Genomic DNA, 24,102 nt, shown 5'->3' with positions numbered 1-24,102 from the left:
CTGCCCAGCTCACCACCGCCGAAACGGGGGAGGGGAATTAACCCAGCTCATCCCCACACAAGTGGGGGAGGGGAATCCGTCCAGCTCATCCCCGCGGAGCGGGGGAGGGACACCACCCCGCCGATGCGGGGGGATCTGGCTTATCCTGCAACCGCGGGAGGAGCTGACTGACCCTAACACCGCCGAAGCGGGAGGGGTACAAAGCTGCCCTACAGCCGCACGAAGCGGGAGGGAGCGCCGGCAGAATTTATGTCTCAATCCAGCCCCGTAAAACGGAGGGGAGAGGAATGCAGCAGCTCACTGTAACACAAACTCGTCTCAACTCTTGAAGAATCCAATTGAAAAAACTTGAACACGAAGTCCTCCTGAACAGGAACTGAAGACTAAACTTGAACCTGAAATGCAACCAGAATATAAATAGTACAGATATCTGGGAGGGGCTATGGATTGATCAGCTATGATTAATGGAAAGAAAATTATCAGGTATGATACATAATTTTACCTTCCATATCATCATGCTGATCAATCCATAGACTGGTGGGATGTACCGAAGCAGTACTCACCCAGGGCGGGACATAGAAATCCCTGACCGCAACACTGAAGCTCCAAACCGGGCCTCCGCCCGAGCAGCCACAGACAAGCGGTAATGCCTGGAGAAGGTATGGGCCGATGCCCAAGTTGCCGCCTTACAAATCTCTTCCAAGGAGACGGACCCGGCCTCTGCCATCGAGGCCGCCTGAGCTCTAGTGGAGTGAGCCTTCAGCTGGATAGGCGGCACCTTCCCCGCGGCCACATAAGCCGCTGCAATGGCTTCCTTGACCCATCTTGCCACTGTAGGCTTAGCAGCCTGCAGACCCTTACGAGGACCTGCAAACAGGACAAACAGATGATCCGACTTCCGGAAATCATTGGTCACTTCCAAGTATCTGATGATGACTCGTCTCACATCCAGATATTTGAGAGCAGAGTATTCCTCTGGGTAGTCCTCCCTACGAAAGGAAGGGAGACAGAGCTGCTGATTCACATGGAAGCGAGAAACAATCTTGGGCAGGAAGGAAGGCACTGTGCGAATAGTCACTCCTGCCTCAGTGAACTGCAGAAAAGGCTCTCGACATGAGAGTGCCTGGAGCTCGGAAACTCTTCTGGCTGAAGTGATAGCCACCAAAAAGACTGCTTTCAACGTCAGGTCTTTCAGAGATGCCCTCGACAAGGGTTCAAAAGGCGGCTTCTGCAAGGCTCTTAGCACCAGGTTGAGATTCCACGCAGGCACCACTGAGCGCAGAGGAGGGCGCAGGTGATTAACTCCCTTGAGAAAACGTACCACATCTGGCTGCGAAGCCAGGGAAGCACCCTTCAGGCGGCCCCTGAAGCAAGCCAGAGCCGCTACCTGGACTTTAAGGGAACTGAGCGACAGGCCTTTCTCCAGACCTTCTTGCAGGAACGCCAGCACTGAAGAAATTGGAGCAGTGAAGGGAGAAAGTGAGCCTGCTTCACACCACGCTGCAAAGGTACGCCAAACCCTGGCGTAAGCAGTAGAAGTAGAGCGCTTCCTCGCTCTCAGCATAGTGGCGATGACCTTGTCTGAGAAGCCCTTCTTCCTCAGACGCTGCCGCTCAATAGCCAAGGCGTAAGACCAAAGGGGGAGGGATCCTCCATCACCACGGGACCCTGATGCAACAGGCCCTGCTCCACTGGCAGCCGCAGAGGGTCGTCCACTGAGAGCCTGATCAAGTCCGCATACCAGGGACGTCTGGGCCAGTCCGGACCCACCAGGATTATCCAGCCCGGATGCTTTGCCACCCGGTCTAGTACCCTGCCCAACATGGGCCAGGGCGGGAACACATAGAGAAGCTCTTGTGTCGGCCACTGTTGGAGAAGAGCATCTACTCCCAGAGATCGAGGGTCCCGTCCTCTGCTGAAAAAGCGCGGCACTTGGCAATTGGCCGATGACGCCATCAGATCTAGGCTCGGCTGGCCCCAGCGCTTCGTGATGTCCAAGAACGCCTGAGCCGATAACTGCCACTCTCCGGGATCCAAGGTATGGCGACTGAGAAAGTCCGCCTTGACATTCATGACTCCGGCAATGTGGGCCACTGACAGCTGTTCCAGGTTCGCTTCCGCCCACTGGCATAGATTCATGGCTTCCTTGGCTAGAGGGGCGCTCTTGGTACCTCCCTGGCGGTTGACATAGGCCACAGCCGTGGCATTGTCCGACAGGACCCGTACTGGCTTCAACGCCAGTACCGGGAGGCACTCCAAAAGCGCCAACCGAATGGCTCTGAGTTCCAGGAGGTTGATAGACCACTTTGCCTCTGCAGGAGACCAGAGCCCCTGCGCTGTCCTTCCCATGCAGTGGGCTCCCCAGCCCGTCAAAGAGGCATCCGTCGTGACGACAATCCACTCCGGGGTCACAAGAGGCATCCCTGCAGACAACTTGTCTGTCTTCAGCCACCAGCTCAGCGCCTTGCGCACTGCTGGGTCCAAGGGAAGGCGCACAGCATAATCCTCCGACACCGGAGTCCAGCGCTGCAGCAGAGAGTGTTGTAGTGGTCTCATATGAGCCCTGGCCCAGGGCAATACTTCCATCGTGGCCGTCATAGAGCCCAACAGCTGCACATAGTCCCAAGCCCGAAGCGGAGAGGCTACTAGGAACTGGTCCACCTGAGCCTGAAGTTTGACAATCCGATTGTCCGGCAGGAACACTCTGGCCACTTGGGTGTCAAATCGAACTCCCAGATACTCCAGGGACTGAGTCGGGCGCAGCTGGCTTTTCTCCCAGTTGATGATCTACCCCAGGGAGCTCAAAAGAGCAATCACCCGGTCCACAGCTTTGCCGCACTCTGCATAAGAGGGGGCTCGGATCAACCAGTCGTCCAGATAAGGATGGACTTGTACTCCTTCCTTTCGCAGGAAGGCCGCGATGACCACCATTACTTTGGAGAAGGTCCGCGGAGCAGTAGCCAACCCGAACGGGAGGGCTCTGAACTGGAAGTGTCGGCCCAGGACTGCAAAACGCAGAAAGCGTTGATGAGGAGGCCAGATGGGAATATGCAAGTAAGCTTCCTTGATGTCCAAGGATGCCAGGAACTCCCCTGCCTTCACTGCCGCTATAACAGAGCGGAGAGTCTCCATGCGAAAGTGCCGAACTTTCAAGGCCCGATTGACCCCTTTGAGGTCGAGGATAGGCCGTACAGAACCTCCTTTCTTTGGTACCACAAAGTAAATGGAGTAACGTCCCTTGCCAAGCTGATTTTCTGGCACCGGAACGACTGCACCCAGGCGGATCAGATTGTCCAAGGTCTGCTGCACTGCCACAGCTTTGACCGGAGACTTGCAGGGAGAGAGTACAAACCCGTCTCTTAAGGGTCGGCAGAACTCTAGCTTATAGCCGTCTCTGATGACTTCCAGCACCCAAGCGTCTGAAGTTACCCTGGTCCACTCGCCCAGAAACGAGGACAGGCGTCCTCCAATCTGCACTGGGCCATGGACCAGGACCCCGTCATTGGGTACGAGACCCTGGGGGAGGACCGGAGGGCGCACCTCCGGGACGGCGGTCTCTGCGAAAGGAATGCTGCTTGGGGAAGAAGTTCCTCTTGAAGGAAGAGGGGGCAGAGGAGCCCGACTTGCCCGGGCGGTACCGACGGGCTTCCTGAAACCGTCCTCTGGAGTTACCGGGGCGAGCACTGGCCCGAGCCCTGACCTCTGGTAACCTCTTGCTCTTAGACGTGCCGAGATCGGTCACAATTTTGTCCAGCTCGACCCCAAAGAGCAGCTTGCCTCTAAAAGGCAACTTAGCCAGGCGGAACTTAGAGGCGTGGTCAGCAGACCAATGTTTCAGCCAAAGCCAGCGCCGCGCAGAGATTGTCTGAGCCATACCTTTAGCCGAGGCTCTCAAGACATCATACAGTAAGTCTGCCAAATAAGCCAAGCCCGATTCCAGGGCCGGCCAATCAGCCCTCAAGGAAGGATCCGAGGGGGAAGCCCGCTGCACAATCGTCAGGCACGCCCTGGTCACATAGGAGCCGCAAACTGAGGCCTGCAAACTTAAGGCAGCCGCCTCGAAGGACGACCTTAAAGCCGCCTCCAATCTTCTGTCTTGGGCGTCTTTTAGGGCCGTGCCACCTTCCACCGGCAACGCCGTTTTCTTAGTCACCGCAGTGATTAAAGAATCCACGGTAGGCCAAAGAAAGGCCTCACGTTCACTTTCAGGCAAAGGATAGAGGCGGGACATAGCCCTAGCCACTTTGAGGCTCGCTTCCGGGACATCCCATTGAGCCGAAATTAAGGTGTGCATGGCATCATGCACGTGGAAGGTTCTAGGCGGGCGCTTCGTCCCCAGCATAATGGCGGAGCCAACAGGGGCTGAGGGAGAGACGTCCTCTGGAGAGGAAATCTTCAAAATGCTCATGGCCTGCACTAACAGGTTGGGCAAATCCTCTGAGCGAAAGATCCGCGCTGCAGAGGGGTCATCCGCTCCATCCAAGCGGGAATCCGTCTCCTCCAAGGAATCCCCAAAGGACCGTTGGGAGAACTCAGATACGCTGCCCTCATCTACATCAGAGGAGACAGAGTCCTCTAAGCCCTGGGAATCCACCCGAGGGCGTATACTTCCGGGGGCCTCAACCCCTTTGTCGGACAAGGGAGAAGGGGCAGCGTTTTGCATAAGGAAGGCCTGATGCAGCAGCAAAATAAACTCGGGGGAGAAACCCCCCAGACTGTGTATTTCAGCAGCCTGGGCCACAGCCCTAGACGCACCCTCAACCGGCGCTCGCAAGAGCGGGAGAGAAACATGCTGTGCATCCAAGATGGCGTCCGGCGCGACACTCCGCGAAGGAGCCGCGCGGGAAGAATGGCGCTTGACTTTAGCCGCTTTTTTGCCGTCGCCCAAATCAAGGGCGGCCATGGCATGAACGTCTCCCAGCTCAAGGGCGGCCCAAGAAGAAGCCGTCCGAGCAGAGTGGCCGGCCAAGATGGCGGAGGCGAGCAGCGGGGGATGGGCGTTTATGGCGGAAAAAACCGCCGCACCGGAGGAAGACCCGGGACACTGACCGGCCTCCAAACTGACACCCAACAAGGGCGAATCAGACTTTAAAACCCCCGCATCCCCGCTAGAAGCGCACACGCGGTCCGGGGAGCGATTCTTCGCGCCCTCGCCCTCCGACGCCATAGGCCACGTGGAGATCGATCGGGGAACCCTCTGCCCGCTATAAAAAGGTAAAAATTACCTGCTTCTCGCTCCGAGCTGTAACGACCTGGTGTCTCAGTGAGTAGCTGCAATAAACGTTTAAATAAACGTCGAAATAAACGCCCTTAAGGACGTCCAAAATTTTTTTTTTTTTTTTTTAACGGAGCCAGCGGGAGGGGGGAGAAAAGGAGGGACCTGGCGCCACCAGGTTTGCACTTGCTCAAGAAGAGCCCTCAACCCCAGGTACTCAACAAAACCTAAAGATTAGGCTTAGAGACCTAGCCAGAGCTGCTGCTGTGTGTGACCACCACCTGCTCAGATAGAGAACATACTGGGGAGTTTCCGGCAGCACATGACCACATATAGGGAGGCAAAAGCTTTGCTCTCTATCTCCACCTGCTGGTAGATGGACACAACCCACCAGTCTATGGATTGATCAGCATGATGATATGGAAAATGTAAATTACTTTTTCTACCTTTCTTGACTGCTTATTTTTCTAATCATGTTGGACTCAGTCTCTGGTTTATGTTTTCCTCTGTCAAGCCCCTCTTGCTATTTCTCTGAGGCTGGGAGAATCCCACAAAGCATGAAGGGCTCAGCGATCTTGACATATCATCCTACAGCAACAGCAAGAGAAGCTCAGTGGCCCCAACATATCGCCTCTCACCTCCAGAGAAACTGCAAGACACTCAGCGGCTTCATCATATCTCCTCTCAATGGGAGCTTATAGGTTTGGGCCGCCAAGCCCCTCTTGCTGTTTCTGAGGATGGGAGGCTTCCACCCCTTGAGAAACTGAAAAATAAGAGTTCATCAGGCCCACCATATTACTTTCCAACCTCAGAGAAACAGCAGGAGGGGTTTTACAGCCTCAACATATCACCTCTGAACCCCAGAGCAATAACAAATGGTGCTCGACAGTAGCTCCATCATATTATCTCTCAGTGGGAACTTATAGGTTGGGGCCAAGTCCTTTTTATAGTTTCTCTGAGGGTGGGTGGGAGGTTACCCCCCCCCCCTCACCCAGAGACACATGAAGGACTCAGAAACCCCAGGATAGCAACTCAATCCTTCAAAGAAATAAGAGGAGCCTGGCAGCTTCATTCAACTCTGACACTTGCCTACCCCACACACTCTCTTCTCTCTGCCCTATCATGCCTTTTCTATTGTGTTCTCGTTTCCCAAACTTCCTTCATACCCTTGTTATTTCTCCCTCCTGCCCCTTTTTACAAATGCATATCCATTCTTTTCTCTTTTCCCATCCCGCTCCTTCCTCTCGCTACCTCAAAATCTCCCTTCTGTACTTCACCTCTTCCTGTACCCATCACCATCCCAACCCTACAATAAAGTTTTGTTTATTTCCTTCCTTACCCAGGGCTGAAGTTCTGGGCTGAGAAAACTGGAGCTAGGCTGCTGCAATCCTGATCTGACTGCATGGCTAGGGGCTCAGAGGGGCCAGGGGAAGATGCTGCTTTCTGTTGGTGGTGGGTCAGCATAGAGCAGAGCTCAGTACTGGCAGGCCAAGAAGCAAGGCTGCAGCGATGATAAAATGGGGTCTCCTGACCTAACTTACATGGCCCTTGGTTTCAGAATAAGCATGAGAAAGCTTTCCAGCAGTGAATGGTGTAATTACTCATCTAGACTACTGTAATTCTCTACTTCATGGCATCAGAAAACATGTCACTCATTGCCTCCAGCTTATTCAAAATGCGGCCGATCACTGGCTCTAATAAATTCAGTCAAGTTACTCCCCTCCTTAAGTCAGAACATTGGTTGCCAGTTACCCACAGAATCACTCACAAACTCCTCACTCTAGTTCACAAGGTTTACACCTCTGGCACACCCCTCTACCTACCCTGACTTCTTATATGCCACCAAGGCTCTTTCGTTCCCTATCAGCAAATATGCTCCTCATTCTTTCTTTCTATCTGCACTGTATGCCACAACTTCATCTGCTCTCGTAGTTTCAACGTAATCGGTCCCTCCCTTTGGAATACCCTACCCCTGTCTCTTTGCCTAGAAAGCTCCTTTTGAAAATTTAAAAAGGACCCCAAAACATATCTATTTACTGATGCATTTGGCTCATGTCTAGCTGTGGATTGGCCTGTCAACAGTTGGCCATGGAGGCGAGCCTCCTAGCCTTCACCCCTCCTTTCCCCTTCTTCCTTCCATCTTTTCAGTTTTTGTAATTCTTTTCTGTTTTCTGATTTTAATTTTTGTATTGTATACTGTTCTGACTGCTGCATAAGAGCGATATATCAAGTCCTAATAAACTTGAAGGTTCAAAATCAGATTGCTGCACTTAAGCAACAGAGGCACACTGCACCAATAGAGCTCCTGTGCACATACCCCATGCAGCTTCTGCGCCTGCTCCAAATTCAAGTGTTGCCACTGCAAAAGGGGGAGGGATCAAGACGGATCAATATTCTTCCTGCTGCATAGCCCTTGCAGATGTCTTGCTACAGAGCCAGGGCTGCCAAGAGACCAAGCCAGGCCCGGGGCAAACAATCTTGAGTGTGCCCCCCCCCTAACCTGTCAGTAACTTACTGCTTGCTCAATCTGTTTCCTGCTCCTGTGTGCTGGGTTATCTTCTTAACTCTGCTCTGCTGGCCATGGGTCCTTCTCCCTGCCCTGCCCCCTCCTGCCTATGTGGAAGGACTTCACATAGGAGGCAGGACGGGGCCAGCAGAGCAGTGTTAACGTGATAATGCAATAACCCAGTACACAGGAGCCCAATCCAACCTTCTGCCTGTGCTTGCAACAGGAAGCCTGAAGAAAGTGGCTTTTCTATTGTCGGGGCCGGGCCCGGGCCCAGAGGAATCTTGCCCCCCCCCTCCTCAACGGCCCTGTAGAGAGCTCCCCTGCTCATGGCCCATGTAGCTCCTGCGCCTGCTCTAAATTGAATTGCCATCACTAAAGGATGCACAAAAGAAGGAAAGAGTAAGAAGTATCAGGTTTTTTTTTGTCAGTTGCTTTGTACCCCCTCACACATACCGTGTGTTGGGAAACAGTGGTGTAGCTAATAGCCTCTGTACAGTCATATTAAACGTGCTATGCACTGGTATCTAAAGCCATACGGACCTTGTGCAAAGCCCTACACACATTACTGTACTGACCCTGATCAGTACCCTCCCCTCAAACCAGCTCTGCCCACCATCATGTAAAATATGACTTTATTAAAGATGACAGGGAAAGGAAGTGTTCACATCAAGCTTCTACAATCCAGCTTAAATAATACACTATTCGCTTATTTACTGCCCAAGGTTTACATACTTTTGCCCTGTGTACATTGGGGAACCAGGCCTGTGTGCTATTTTATTTTATTTTTTTTAGAGTTTCCTTCCATCACTTAGTTAATTTCATTTATTGGACAAATGCAACTTCTTACCTCCCTGCATTTTTCAAGCGAGCACCCTTTGTGATATGAACTAGAGAATGATGTGGGGACAAAGTTTGTCCCCGACCCCGCGAACTGTCTCTATCCACAGAAGCCTTGCTCTTTATCCACCCTTAAGATTTACCTTTGGATTTAAAAAGCAAAATCATGTGCATGAAAGGACTGCATAAACAAATTAAAACAAATGCCCTTAAACTGTAATAATACTGGACTGGTCTGGCAAGCAATAATGAAACAGTGATCGAATATTCATTCACATAACAAGCAATAATGAGCACTAATTTTTCTAATCATTCTACAACTCCAAGCACATTTAATTCTTTTCTCACTATACAAAACTGGGAACCACAGAAAAACTGAAATAGAGATCGCCCTCAAGAAAGCCAGGTAAACACTGATAAAAGAGAAACGGAAATGTATTTCTCCGAGGACAAGCAGGCTGCTTGTTCTCACTGATGGGTGACGTCCACGGCAGCCCCTCCAATCGGAATCTTCACTAGCAAAAGCCTTTGCTAGCCCTCGCGCATGCGCGGCCGTCTTCCCGCCCGAAACCGGCTCGTGCCGGCCAGTCTTCTTTTGTCCGCGCTCGGTACAGTCGTGTTACGCTGTTCGCGCCCCTTAAGTTGACCTCGCGCGTCTCTTTTGACTTTTCGCTACAGAAAAAAAAAAAAAAAAGGATTTCGGAAGAAGACCTTTTCGGTCTTTTCCCTTTCCTCTATTTTCAGTTTTTGCCCCGGTAAGTTTCTTTTCGTCTTCGGGGTAGGCCCTTTTGAGGCCTCGGGTCGAATTTTTTCTCCCCCTCTTTTTGGTGCCTTACGCAATCACGAGTTTTGATCTCGCCGGCGTGATTTTTCCTCCCATGTCATCGAAGTCTTCCAGCGGCTTCAAGAAGTGCACCCAGTGCTCCCGGGTAATCTCGCTCACTGACAGGCACGCGTCGTGTCTTCAGTGTCTGGGGGCTGGGCACCGCCTGTAGTCTGTGCGCCCTTTTACAAAAGCGGACTCAGGTAGCGAGATTGGCCCAGTGGAATGTTTTGTTCTCGGGCTCTTCGTCGGCATCGGCACCGGGAGTATCGAGTGCATCGACGTCGACAGCGTCCAGACCTCCGTCCTCGGCCGCATCGAGTGCATCGAGGCATCGACCCTCTGCATCGGGGCTGAGACATCAGAAGGCTGCGTCGGCGGTACCGGGACCTCCACTTCTGCTGATGTCGTCGGACGGTGGTGCTTCGACTGGAGTGCAGGTGAGGGCTGTCCATTCCCCTGCTGGTGGCAGTGAGCCTTTGGGTGGGTCTCCCCCTACCCTGAGGGCTCCTGCGGTACAGCCCCCCCGAGACTGACCTTCTTCGGCCTCGGCCCCGAGGAAGCGACGGCTGGATTCTACGTCCTCCTCGTCGGTGCCGGGAAGCTCCGGTGACATGCTTCGTTCCAAAAGTCGAAGAAGCATCGACACCGGTCCCCTTCCCGTATCGGCACTGAGAGCTCTGGGTCGCCGAGGGAGTCGGCACCCAGTAGGCTTCGGCACCGAGAGGACCGCTCACCCTCTGTTCAAGAGGTGTCGATGCGCTCCACTATGGACAGTCCGGAACAGCCTCCACGCCCGGAACAGACTCTGACATCGACACCTGCATCGGCTTCCACGTCTTTCTCCACAGCCGCTCTGCACGAGTCTCCCGGCCGTTCTCCCAGAGATCCTGGGAGAGCTGTTGCGCCCTTCCCCTCCGGTACTGGGGGTGCTTGCGTCACCGGTACCGTCGAGTGAGGCGCCAGCTGGCCCCTTGCCCGGGGTGAGGTCTCCGACATCGATGCCGCGTGCGGTACCGACTGCGGTCGCCTCCCAGGAAGGCTCCCCGACGACGTCGGTGGAGGGAGCTTCGCCGGTGCGAACGCGGGAGTCTACCTCTCGACGCTCCCACCGTGGCCGTGGTTCCACGGAGTCGAGCCGGGCACAGCTTCAGACACAGGTTCATGAACTTGTGTCTGATACCGATGGTGAGGCCTCGTGGGAGGAGGAGGAGGACATCAGATATTTCTCTGACGAGGAGTCTGATGGCCTTCCTTCGGATCCCACTCCCTCCCCTGAAAGGCAGCTTTCTCCTCCCGAGAGTCTGTCTTTTGCGGCCTTTGTCCGGGAGATGTCTACGGCCATCCCCTTCCCGGTGGTTGTGGAGGACGAGCCCAGGGCTGAAATGTTGAGCTCCTGGACTATCCTTCTCCACCTAAGGAAGCGTCCACAGTACCCATGCATCATGTCCTAAAAAAGACATTGCTGGCGAACTGGACCAAGCCTTTAAGTAATCCCCACATTCCCAAGAAGATCGAGTCCCAGTACCGGATCCATGGGGACCCAGAGCTGATGCGCACTCAGTTGCCTCATGACTCTGGAGTTGTGGATTTGGCCCTAAAGAAGGCTAAGAGTTCTAGGGAGCATGCTTCAGCGCCCCCGGGCAAGGACTCTAGAACCTTAGACTCCTTTGGGAGGAAGGCCTACCATTCTTCTATGCTCGTGGCCAAAATCCAGTCCTACCAGCTCTACACGAGCATACATATGCGGAATAATGTGCGGCAGCTGGCGGGCTTGGTGGATAAGCTCCCTCCTGAGCAAGCCAAGCCATTTCAGGAGGTGGTCAGGCAGGTGAAGGCGTGCAGAAAATTCCTGGCCAGAGGGGTGTACGACACCTTTGATGTTGCGTCCAGGGCCGCTGCTCAAGGTGTGGTGATGCGCAGGCTCTCATGGCTGCGTGCCTCTGTCCTGGAGAATAGGATCCAGCAGCGGATTGCGGACTCGCCTTGCCGTGCGGATAATATTTTTGGAGAGAGAGTCGAACAGGTGGTAGAGCAGCTCCACCAGCGGGATACCGCTTTCGACAAGTTCTCCCGCCGGCAGCCTTCAGCCTCTACCTCTACAGGTATACGTTTTTATGGGGGAAGGAAGACTGTTCCCTACTCTTCTGGTAAGCGTAGGTACAATCCTCCTTCTCGACAGCCTGCGGTCCAGGCTAAGCCCCAGCGCGCTCGCTCTCGTCAGCAGCGTGCGCCTCAGCAAGCCCCTCGGCTCCCCAGCAAAAGCAAGGGACGAGCTTTTGACTGGCTCCAGCAGAGCATAGCCGACATCCAAGTGTCAGTGCCGGGCGACCTGCCGGTCGGAGGGAGGTTGAAAGTTTTTCACCAAAGGTGGCCTCTCATAACCTCCGATCAGTGGGTTCTTCAAATAGTCCGGCAAGGATACACCCTCAATTTGGCCTCCAAACCTCCAAATTGTCCACCGGGAGCTCAGTCTTACAGCTTCCAGCACAAGCAGGTACTTGCAGAGGAACTCTCCGCCCTTCTCAGCGCCAATGCGGTCTAGCCTGTGCCATCCGGGCAGGAAGGGCTGGGATTCTATTCCAGGTACTTCCTTGTGGAAAAGAAAACGGGGGATGCGTCCCATTCTAGACCTAAGGGCCCTGAACAAATATCTGGTCAAGGAAAAGTTCAGGATGCTTTCCCTGGGCACCCTTCTCCCCATGATTCAGGAAAACGATTGGCTATGCTCTCTGGACTTGAAGGACGCCTACACGCACATCCCGATACTGCCAGCTCACAGACAGTATCTGCGATTTCAGCTGGGCACACGTCACTTCCAGTACTGTGTGCTTCCCTTTGGGCTCGCCTCTGCGCCCAGAGTGTTCACGAAGTGCTTGGCTGTAGTAGCAGCGGCACTTCGCAGGCTGGGGTACACGTGTTCCCATATGTCGACGATTGGCTGGTGAAGAACACATCCGAGGCAGGAGCTCTACAGTCCATGCAGATGACTATTCGCCTCCTGGAGCTACTGGGGTTTGTGATAAATTATCCAAAGTCCCATCTTCTGCCAGTACAGAGACTCGAATTCAAAGGAGCTCTGCTGGATTCTCGGACGGCTCGTGCCTATCTCCCAGAGGCGAGAGCCAACAACCTGTTGTCCCTCATCTCGCGGGTGCGAGCGTCCCAGCGGATCACAGCTCGGCAGATGTTGAGATTGCTGAGCCACATGGCCTCCACAGTTCATGTGACTCCCATGGCCCGCCTTCACATGAGATCTGCTCAATGGACCCTAGCTTCCCAGTGGTTTCAGGCTGCTGGGGATCTAGAAGACGTGATCCACCTGTCCACGAGTTTTCTCAACTCCCTGTATTGGTGGACGATTTGGTCCAATTTGACTCTGGGACGTCCTTTCCAAATTCCTCAGCCACAAAAAGTGCTGACTACGGATGCGTCTCTTCTGGGCTGGGGAGCTCATGTCGATGGGCTTCACACCCAAGGAAGCTGGTCCCTCCAGGAACGCGATCTGCAGATCAATCTCCTGGAGTTACGAGCGGTCTGGAACGCTCTGAATGCTTTCAGAGATCGGCTGTCCCACCAAATTATCCAAATTCAGACAGACAACCAGGTTGCCATGTATTACATCAACAAGCAGTGGGGCACCGGATCTCGCCCCCTGTGTCAGGAAGCCGTCAGCATGTGGCTCTGGGCTCGCTGTCACAGCATGGTGCTCCAAGCCACATACCTGGCAGGTGTAAACAACAGTCTGGCCGACAGGTTGAGCAGGATCATGCAACCTCACGAGTGGTCGCTCAGCTCCCGAGTGGTGCGCCAGATCTTCCAAGTGTGGGGCACCCCCTTGGTAGATCTCTTCGCATCTCAATCCAACCACAAAGTCCCTCAGTTCTGTTCCAGGCTTCAGGCCCACGGCAGACTGGCATCGGATGCCTTCCTCCTGGACTGGGGGGGGAAGGTCTACTGTATGCTTATCCTCCCATACCTCTGGTGGGGAAGACTTTGTTGAAACTCAAGCAAGACCGAGGCACCATGATTCTGATTGCTCCCTTTTGGCCGCGTCAGATCTGGTTCCCTTTTCTTCTGGAGTTATCCTCCGAAGAAGCGTGGAGATTGGAGTGTTTTCCGACCCTCATCACACAGAACGAAGGGGTGCTTCTGCATCCCAGCCTCCGGTCCCTGGCTCTCACGGCCTGGATGTTGAGAGCGTAGACTTTGCCTCTTTGGGTCTGTCAGAGGGTGTCTCCCGCATCTTGCTTGCGTCCAGGAAAGATTCCACTAAGAGGAGTTACTTCTTTCTATGGAGGAGGTTTGCCGTCTGGTGTGACAGCAAGGCCCTAGATCCTCGCTCTTGTCCTACACAGACCCTGCTTGAATACCTTCTGCACTTGTCCGAGTCTGGTCTCAAGACCAACTCTGTAAGGGTTCACCTTAGCGCAATCAGTGCATACCATTACCGTGTGGAAGGTAAGCCGATCTCAGGACAGCCTTTAGTTGTTCGCTTCATGAGAGGTTTGCTTTTGTCCAAGCCCCCTGTCAAACCTCCTACAGTGTCATGGGATCTCAATGTCGTTCTCACCCAGCTGATGAAACCTCCTTTTGAGCCACTGAACTCCTGCCATCTGAAGTACCTGACCTGGAAGGTCATTTTCTTGGTGGCGGTTACTTCAGCTCGTAGAGTCAGTGAGCTTCAGGCCCTGGTAGCCCAGGCCCCTTACACCAAATTTCATAATAACAGAGTAGTCCTCTGCACTCACCCTAAGTTCTTGCCAAAGGTTGTGTCGGAGTTCCATCTGAACCAGTCAATTGTCTTGCGAACATTCTTTCCCCGTCCTCATTCCTGCCCTGCTGAACATCAGCTGCACACATTGGACTGCAAGAGAGCATTGGCCTTCTATCTGGAGCGGACACAGCCCAACAGACAGTGCGCCCAATTGTTTGTTTCTTTTGATCCCAACAGGAGGGGAGTGGCTGTGGGGAAACGCACCATATCCAACTGGCTAGCAGATTGCATTTCCTTCACTTACGCCCAGGCTGGGCTGGCTCTTGAGGGTCATGTCACGGCTCATAATGTTAGAGCCATGGCAGCGTCGGTAGCCCACTTGAAATCAGCCACTATTGAAGAGATTTGCAAAGCTGCGACGTGGTCATCTGTCCACACATTCACATCTCATTACTGCCTGCAGCAGGATACCCGACGCGACAGTCGGTTCGGGCAGTCAGTGCTTCAGAATCTGTTCGGGGTTTAGAATCCAACTCCACCCCCCTAGGCCCATTTTTATTCTGTTCCAGGCTACACTCTCAGTTAGTTGGATAAATTGTTAGGTCAATCTCAGTTATGTCCTCGCCGTTGCGAGGCCCAATTGACCATGTTTGTTGTTTTGAGTGAGCCTGGGGGCTAGGGATACCCCATCAGTGAGAACAAGCAGCCTGCTTGTCCTCGGAGAAAGCGAATGCTACATACCTGTAGAAGGTATTCTCCGAGGACAGCAGGCTGATTGTTCTCACAAACCCGCCCGCCTCCCCTTTTGGAGTTGTGTCTTCCCTTCTCTTTGTCTTGCTACATATGAGACTGGTTGGCACGAGCCGGTTTCGGGCGGGAAGAGCCGCGCGTGCGCATCTGCGCGCGAGGGCTAGCAAAGGCTTTTGCTAGTGAAGATTCCGATTGGAGGGGCTGCCGTGGACGTCACCCATCAGTGAGAACAATCAGCCTGCTGTCCTCGGAGAATACCTTCTACAGGTATATAGCATTCGCTTTTCTTCTCCACTCTGCAAAATACAAAAATAGAAAAGACGTACATTTCACAAAGCAGGCACATCTCAGTCCTTAAAAAGTATTAAATAAAAATATTTCTTTTCTACCTTTGTTGTCCGAGCACTTTATTTTTCTAATTGGGCTGGTCTCAGTCTCTTTTCCCTTTCCACATGTCTTCTCTAAATTCTTTTCCACGTTGGCGTTTCCATTTCTTCTCTGGGCTTCTTCTTTTCCTTCTCTACATCTGTCTGGCAGTGACCTTTAATTTCATGTCCCCCCTCCCTTTGTTTGTATTTATCCCCCCTTTCTCTCACCTTAGTCTCTGTTTCACTTCTCATCTACCTACTAGCTTTTACCATTGCTCCCTGTCTCATTTAATATCCAGTGCCCTAAACCCCTATCTTCCATATCATCGTGGTGATCAATCCATAGACTGGTGGGTTGTGTCCATCTACCAGCAGGTGGAGATATAGAACATACCAGTCTATGGATTGATCAGCTATGATTAATGGAAAGAAAATTATCAGGTATGATACATAATTTTACCTTTTTTCACCCACTTCCTTATCCCCCATTCCCATCCTATTAGCCCTCATTTACCCTCCATTGGATCATCATCCTATTAGTATCCAGCTCCATCCTTTTCTTTCTTTCATTCCCTTGCTTCCAAGGCCCTATACGCCATACCCTTCCTTCCTCTTCCCCCTTGCAAGGTCGTGTCACTCTACCTCCCTTCTTCCTTCCCTCCAAGGTCCAGTGTCGCTTTCCCTCCCTCTCCCCCTCCACAAAGTCTGGTGTTGCTTTCCCTCCATACCACCCCCCTCACAAAGTCTGGTGTCGCCCCCCCCGCCCCCCCACAAGGTCTTGTGTCACTTTCCCTCCCTCCCCCTCCCGTTTGGTGTTGCTCTCCCAATCTTCCTGCCTCCCCCCCCTCCCCCACAGGATCAGTGTCACTCTCCCTCCATTCCCACATGGTCTGGTGTTGCTCACTCTCCCACCCACCCCCGCCGACGGGTCCTGTGTCGCACTCTACCTCCCCCCTCTGCAAGCTCCGGTGTCACTCCACCTCTCCGCTATGCTTCCCTGCAGCCTTTCCATCTTCCGGGCTGCCGGCAGCTTTAGCAATGTAAGCACGCTGCCTTCGTGCGCCGGGGAGCCTTCTCTGCAGCGAATGGAAACAGGACATCGCAATAGAGAGAAGGCTTCCGGGCTGCGCAAAGGCAGCATGCTTACATTGCTGATGCTGCCAGCAGCCCGGAAGATGGAAAGGCTGCAGCTGGAGCACATTGTAGAGGTGCAGGAGTGACACCGGAGCTTACAGGGGGGAAAGAAGAGTGCAATACAGGATCCAGCGGCAGGGGGAAGGAGGGAGAGCAAGCGAGCGACACTGGACTTGGAAGAAAGGGAGGGAGGACAGGAAAAAGGTAGTCGTCTGTTGTACCGCGGGTGAGGGTTTATTACCGCTCCTGCAGGGTGAGGAAATAACCTTTTTGCACCTACAGTAAAACTTTGAAAAATTTTCCCATTCCTGCGGTTTTACTGCAGTTTACTGCAATTACCTGCTCCCGTGTAATTCTCTAATATGAACTGGGTCTACAACTAAACAAGCCTCCAGAGATCTGCATCAATTGGAACAAAGGACATCAAGATCAGAAACTGCAAATTGAAACCATCACTACAACTTGTGAGTTAAAGTTCATATCTCTAACTTATATTATCTCTAAACTAGCCGTTGAGCCCGTAAAAACGGGCTAATATAGGACGGGGGGGGGGGCATTCAACCCCGCCGCCGAGGTCGCCGCCACACCTTCACCCGGGCCGGGCCCTCGCTTCGCTATTGAAAGCGCGGGAACGCAGCACACAGCTCAGCTGAGCTGTGTGCTCCATTCCCGCGCTGTTTCTATAGCGGAGCAAAGGCCCGGCCCCAGGTGAAAAGTGGGTGGCGGCGGCGACCTTGGGGGGGGGGGGGGGGAAGCAGTAGCGACGGCGGTTTCGTCCCTCCCCTTGCGCAGTAGAGGCCCTCTCTGCCCCTCCCCCGTCATCACGTATTGAAGCGGAGGCAGGACAGATAGGGTCTTTACTGCGCATTTGCGAGTGAGTTCGGTCACTCGCCGTTTATATGTTTGATGTCTGATATTCTGCTGAAGCTTCCTCAGCAGTAAAACTTCAAATTTCATAGGAGTAAAACACAGCCATTTGTATGTTTCTAGTAAGCAGAAGTGTCTGTTAAATATTAGATACTGGACTTTAAAAACCAAATTACCTTAACATAAGAGTAGACATTCTGGGTCAGACGAATGGTCCATCTAGCCCAGTATTCTATTTTCCAAACAGTGGCCAAGCCAGGTCACAAGTACCTGGCAGAAATGCAAATTGTGGCAACACTCCATACTTCCCATGTCTGTCTCAATAGCAGACTATGGACTTTTCCTCCAGTAATTTGTCCAAATCTTTTTTAAACCCAGAAATGCTACTGCTGTTACCACCTCCTCTGGCAAAGAATTCCAGAGCTTAACTATCCGTTGAGTGAAAAAAATATTTCCTCCTATTTGTTTTAAAAGTATTTCCATGTAACTTCCTTGAGTATCCTCTAGTCTTTGTACTTCTGGAATGAGTGAAAAAAATCAATTTACTTCTACTCGTTCTACAGCACTCAGGATTTTGTAGACTTCAATCATATCTCCCCTCATCCATCTCTTTTCCAAGCTGAAGAGCCCTAAACGCTTTAGCCTTTCCTCATATGAGAGGAGTTCCATCCCCTTTATCATTTTAGTCGCTCTTCTTTGAACCTTTGCTAATTCTGCTATATCTTTTTTGAGATCTGGCGACCAGAACTCAACGCAATATTCAAGCTGCGGACGCACCATGGAGTGATGCAAAAGCATTCTAGTATTTTCGGTCTTACTCACCATCCCTTTCCTATTAATTCCTAGCATCCTGTTTGCTTTTTTTGGCCACCACTGCACACTGAGCTGAAGATTTCAGCGTATTATCTACAATGACACCCAGATCTTTTTATTGAGCGCTGACCCCCAAGGTGGAACTAGCATCAGGTAACTGTGATTGATTCTTTCCAATGTGCATCACCTTGCATTTATCCACATTAAATTTCATCTGCCATTTGGCCGCCCACTCTCCCAATTTCCTAAGGTCTTCCTGCAATATTTCACAGTCTGCATGTGTTTGAACAACCTTGAATAGTTTTGTATCACCTGCAAATTTGATCACCTCACTCGTCGTTCCACTTTCCATATCTCTACTATAATAAAAGGCACCTTCAACGTTCTGAAGCTGACTCCATGGCTTCAAGTGAAGGGTTCGTTAGGTTCGTCGCTTTGTCACCATCTCTCTCAGCCCCACCTTCGCGCCTCTGATAGGTCTGCCGCCCTCAACGTCATCACATTTTGACGATATTTCTTTCAATTCTTCTATATCATCACCCTTGAAAACCATTTCCGGTACAGGCAGATCTCTTACATCTTCTTCTTTAAAAAGAAATCATTCAGTTTCTCCGCTCTGGCCTTTTCCCTAAGCGCCCCTTTTGCTTCTTCGTGATCTAACGGTCCCATGGATTCCCTCGCAGGCTTTCTGCTTCTGACATACCTGAAAAAGTTGTTACTGTGAGTTTTAGCCTCTGCGGCAAGTTTCTCTTCATATTTTCTTTTAGCCTTCTTTATTAATGCTTTGCATCTGATTTGCCAGTGCTTATGTTGCTTCTTATTTTCTTCATTTGGGTCCTTTTTCCATTGTTTCAAGGACAGTCTTTTGGCTGTAATGGCCTCTTTTACTTCCCCTTTTAAGTCAAAATATAGGTAGAATTAGCTGACTTCATATTTCATTCTAAATAAAAAGTCTTTATTGAAGCAACAACAGAGCTCCTCTTCCTAGGAAGCTGATATTTCAAAGGGATTCAGACCCTTGGCAAGCACTGTCTGCATAATTGACACACCTTTGCTAACTACTGCCAAAGACAAACTCTCTTTTGCTATACTCTGAAACTCTACAAGTCTGCATGCAGTGAACTCTTAACCAAGAAAAGCAATATTTCTGACTTAAATAAAACTGTTTAAGTGAATTTAGAAAAAGAGCTAAACAGTATAGACAATGCCAATATTATACAATCAGAACACTACTATGGCTTCAGACCAAAACCAAATGGTTAACATTAGAAGGCATAAAAATACTTGTTACCTTTTGAAATTACCCAAACAAGTCTCCCTTTAGAACACAAGTCTCAGCTCACTCTTGTCCCCACCATTTATATCAATGCCAGGTCTGTGGGGAACAAGGCTCTCTCAGGTATCTGCTAGAATCTTCAGATCTGGACTTTCTGTTTATCTCAGAAACATGGCTTACAGAAGCTGATAGTCCAATGTTGCCTCACATCTATCCATCCAGTTATAGTATTCTTCACTCTCCAAGACAGGGTAAAAAAGGCGGTGGACTTGCTCTTATATTTAAGAGTTTTTTCCCCATATGTCTTTGGTTAGTTCTGGAGTTATCCAATTTTGCCTCACATCTATCCATCTAGTTATAGTATTCCTCACTCTCCAAGACAGGGTAAAAAAGGCGGTGGACTTGCTCTTATATTTAAGAGTTTTTTCCCACATCTTTGGTTAGTTCTGGAGTTTTCCCTGAACTGGAATATATGCTGTGCAAATTCTGTGATGATTCAAAAGAGGCAAATCAAATTGCCCTACTCCTCATTTTCCATCTTCCAGGAGCTTGGTCCAAGGCAGAACCTCGACTTGTACAGATTACTTCCTCTGCCATGTCCCAATTTTCTAGGATTATCTTACTGGGAGACTTAAGCCTACACTTGGAAAATGATGCGGACACCAATGTCCACTTCAAATTATTCCTAAAGGCCTGCGAACTAACTACATTCTCCGAGGGTGTAACTCATGAAAAAGGCCATATCCTAATAGCTTGATCAGTTCATTCAAATGGAAGCCAGTACCATGGTCTGACCACTTCCAACTGGATTTCACCATTGACATCTGTATGTCAAACTTAACCAGGCACAAGTCCTCCAAACTCATCTCCACCAGGGGTAAAAATCAATTAGGTCACTTTCTGATCTGAGCTAACAGATCCCCTCACTAACTCATCTCCTACACATGGTTTGATCAAATCCCACTGGGATACCAAGGTGAAAGCCTTGAAAAGCAATGGGGAAAGAACAAAGATATTACTGATAAATCCAAATGGAAGTCAGCCTTCCAACGCTACAAAAAGAAGGTAGCCGATTCAGATGTAACATCGTCTGCAAACTATCGTCCAGTGGCAAGCATACCCATTTTTAGTAAATTATTATAAATCTACATCAGTACACAACTCTTTATATCTGGATAAAGGTTCTATATTACACTGGTCACAATTTTGTCTTCAGATTGTCACATAGTATGGAAACATTGCTGCTAGTTTTAACTACATATGTCAAACACCTATGAAAAGGCAACCAAGTAATTCTTCTCCAATTCAATATATCGTAGACATTTGATGCGGTTGACCACACACTGCTACTCGAACACCTGGACCAGATAGGAATAACAGGAACTGTGATAACTACATAAGTATTGCCATACTGGGACACTAGCACAAGTCCATATGTTGGCAAGCCTACATAAGTACGTAAGTGTTACCACACTAGGAAAGATCGAAGGCCCATCAAGCCCAGCATCCTGTTTTCAACAGTGGCCAATCCAGGTTACAAGTACCTGACAAGATCCCAAAAGAGTACAATACATTTTATACTGCTTATCTTAGAAATAAGCAGTAGATTTTCCCCAAGTCATTTTAATAATGGCTTATGGACTTTTCTTTCAGGAAGCCATCCAAACCTTTTTTAAAACCCGCTAACTGCTTTTACTACATTCTCTGGCATTGAATTCCAGAGTTTAATTGCATGTTGAGTGAAGAAATATTTTCTCCGATTCATTTTAAATTGACTACTTTGTAACGAATCGGAGAAAGTGATCAAATGGTCCAGTGAATTCCTTTCAAATCAAAGCTATTCTGTCAAGCAAAACAACCAACTTTCCAACTACTGGTCTCCTAACTGCGGGGTACCACAGCAATCTCCCCTCTATTTCTTTATATCATACCTTGCCTCAATACACCTGGGTCTTAATGAACTACTATTATCCTACGCGGATGACATCCTGCTTCTCTTACCAGTGACAGCATCAAACAAAAATACAACTCAGTCTGTAGCGAATAGCATGAGTGCTATTAGCACCTGGGCTCTGACCAATAAACTGAAATTGAATGCTCAAAAAAACCAAGGTCCTGTGGTTCCAAAAATCAAGGAATTGAGGTCCCATCATCAATATCTTTGTCCAGTGATCAAAGCTTTAAAGTCAAATCTGAAACCAGACTACTAGGTGTCTTACTTGATTCTTCACTCACCGTCTCGTCCCAGCTATGGAAAAAAACACTATTCAAAATGAGACAGCTACATCTAGTCAGACCATTCTTCGACCAAAAAGCCTTTGCACTACTAGTCCAAATGTTAGTCCTATGTCACTGGATTACTGTAACGTTCAATTTCTTGGTATTAAGTGTCAATATCAGAAAAAAATGCAAATCATACAGAATACAGCTGGTAGACTAATATACAGATTCAACTCATCTCAACAAACTGCACTGGCTTCCCATAGCAGAAAGACTCAGGTTCAAAGCTGCTTGTTTAGTTTTTCAAATCTTACAGGGTTTCACCTCTGAACTGCTGACTAAGACTGCTTCACTACGTTTGGTCCAGTCTACCAGACTGGAAGAACATCTGATGCTAGCACCACCATTTCAAAAGACAATTTGAAATCAGAAGATTTTCAGCTTTCTATTTCCTGTACTTGGAGTTAAAATATGGAACTTTCTTCCTATTGCCATCAGAACAGAAATCAGCTACCTTAGCTTCAGGAAGAGGGAGGCTAAAAATCTTTCTCTTCTCAAAGACTGCTTCATAACAATCCATTGACTTCTAACTCCTAGTATCATCCATTATTCTTTCCTATAATGTTTTGGTCTCATGCATTATAACAGTGGTCTCTATCTGTTCTCATACCTCACTAACATTATCGGCTTTTGTCTCACCTAGATTGTAAATCACACTGAACCTTGGAAAGGGGATATTAGTGGTATACAAGAATTGATTGATTGATTTGTGTTTGCTTCCAGCATTTGTTTCTCAGCCTGTAGCAGCAGACCCCTCACACTTTCCCCATTCCTCTTAGGCACTATATAGAACGCAGTGTCCCCCCTCCCCACACTTCCTGTGATTGGAGCAGTCTTCCTATTGGCTGGATCTAGTCTCACTCTGCACTGGTAGTGGTGTGGGGAGGACTGAAAAGCTATAGAATGCTTAAACTCTGAAAAATATCCAGATGCTTTAGCCATCCTTCTGACACTGAGATAATTACAAATCTATAGAATCCTGAAAAAAAAAATCCAGACAGTTGGCAATCTTAGCCTCTTAAGTCCTTAACGTATCTGATAGGGCCCCCTAAACTGTTGGGCCTTAGACACCTTCCTAGTTTACCTAAGTCTTAACACAGCCCTTGTGAAATTCATACTTGTCATTAAGTCAGGAGGATCAGCAAGATTCGCCCGTTCCTCTCTGAGCACACCACCCGAACTCTCATCCACGCTCTCATCACCTCTCGCCTTGACTACTGCAACCTACTCCTCACTGGCCTCCCTCTTAACCATCTATCCCCCCGTCAATCAGTTCAGAACTCCGCTGCACGCCTTATATTCCGCTTGAACCGATATACTCATATCACCCCTCTCCTCAAGTCACTTCACTGGCTTCCGATCAGATACCGCATACAGTTCAAGCTTCTCCTTCTTACCTACAAATACACTCAGTCTGCAGCACCTCATTACCTCTCTATCCTCATCTCCCCTTATGTTCCCGCCCGAAACCTCCGCTCACAGGACAAATCCCTCCTCTCAACACCCTTCTCCGCCACCGCCAATTCCAGGCTCCGCCCATTCTGCCTCGCATCACCTTACGCATGGAATAAACTTCCTGAACCCCTACGCCAAGCCCCCTCCTTACCCATCTTCAAATCATTGCTCAAAGCCCACCTCTTCAATATTGCTTTCGGCACCTAACCTTTATACCTTTCATGTAATCGAGAATGCCCCAAATTGACTACCCCTACTTGACTGACTCTACATTTGTCCATTATATTGTAAGCTCTTTGAGCAGGGATTGTCCTTCTGTGTTAAAATTGTACAGTGCTGCGTAACCCTGGTAGCGCTTTAGAAATGTTAAGTAGTAGTAGTAGTGTAATATCTGCAAACAGCTGCTGAATTACTGCCTTGCTTATACACCGAAAAAAAAAGGGGAAAGAAGAAGGGGATGGGATTTGATATGCTGCCTTTTTGTGGTTACAAAGTGGTATACAGTCATACTGCAAGTCTTTATGTTGACCATTTAATTAATTAGACAACAAATATTTAAAACAGCAACTTTGCAGAAAAACTGGCACAGTGCTTGCCTATAAAATAAGTCATGAGTGAGTGCTCATTTTCAAAGTACTTAGACTTACAAAGTTCCATTGGTTACTGTGTAACTTTGTAAGTTTAAGTTATTTGAAAATATGCCTTAACACGGTTCTCAAAGATTTCATGCATAGGACAGGCTTGTTGCTATACTTGTCACAGGTTTTGAAAGCTGCTCATCTACAGCCAGATAGCAGAGACCAAAAGTAAAATCATATGTGCCCTCCAGATAATGAGATATGTTAATTTCAAGTGATAGCTTGTTAAAAGCACACACATCATTTGTGTTTTGCTAAAAGCTGCTAGATCATTTTTAATTTTATTTTTTAAAGATGCCTCACAAGTCAAGACATGCTAACTAAAGACATTGAATCCAACTAGTCTATACTGGTTACAGTGTCACAAATAACACTGCACATTATTTAAATCAATTGGATTCCAGGAATAGGGCACATCAC

The 24,102-nt window shown here is 49.7% G+C and overlaps 1 protein-coding gene across 1 annotated transcript in view; it reads left to right on the top strand.

The window, feature by feature from the left end:
- FOXM1 (forkhead box M1) overlaps positions 1-24,102 on the top strand; it is a 133,384-nt gene that overhangs the window by 10,904 nt on the left and 98,378 nt on the right. The gene's annotated exons all lie outside the window — the stretch shown is intronic.

The sequence above is a fragment of the Microcaecilia unicolor genome, chromosome 9, assembly GCF_901765095.1.
Source record: "Microcaecilia unicolor chromosome 9, aMicUni1.1, whole genome shotgun sequence".
Classification (NCBI taxonomy): Eukaryota; Metazoa; Chordata; class Amphibia; order Gymnophiona; family Siphonopidae; genus Microcaecilia; species Microcaecilia unicolor.
This window is presented reverse-complemented; position numbering and strand designations above follow the sequence as displayed.